Raw genomic sequence first — 514 nt, forward strand, 5'->3', positions numbered from 1 at the left:
GAAATAAGGTAGCCTCCCTCCTTGGTCCATCATGAGCTCCTGATTCATGTTTGTAAAACAGTCTAAGCCACTAATAGGCATTCAGTCATTGTCAGTGGAACAAACTGAACCTCAGATCAAGTCAACTCTCCCTGTCTCTCAACGTCTAGGACAGTGCTGGCTCTGCTGATTCATCTGTAAAGAACTGCTCCCTCTTTCACACTGCCAGAGCCCAGGGACTCATCTTCTCATCAGTAACTTCTCCTTTTCTATCCATTGCACTTGACACTAGGCTGGTGGAACCAAGTAGAGATAGGGTCTCATAATTACTTCCTCCACTTCTGCTTCCACCACCAATCCTGTCCATGAGCATGTGTTGATCACACTTGAACATTTTGCTTGGAGTGAAGGGTACAGTGGTTGGAAGCAAAAGAGGTGGGGCCATGGAGTGAGGAGCTGGCATAAGGATAGGGTGGGCTTCTCAGGGATGAGGTCTCTCCACAGGGAAAAGGAAAATAGGAGAAAGCCACAGTCA

The sequence above is a fragment of the Bison bison genome, unplaced genomic scaffold (assembly GCF_000754665.1).
Source record: "Bison bison bison isolate TAMUID 2011002044 unplaced genomic scaffold, Bison_UMD1.0 scf7180017864249, whole genome shotgun sequence".
NCBI lineage: Eukaryota > Metazoa > Chordata > Mammalia > Artiodactyla > Bovidae > Bison > Bison bison.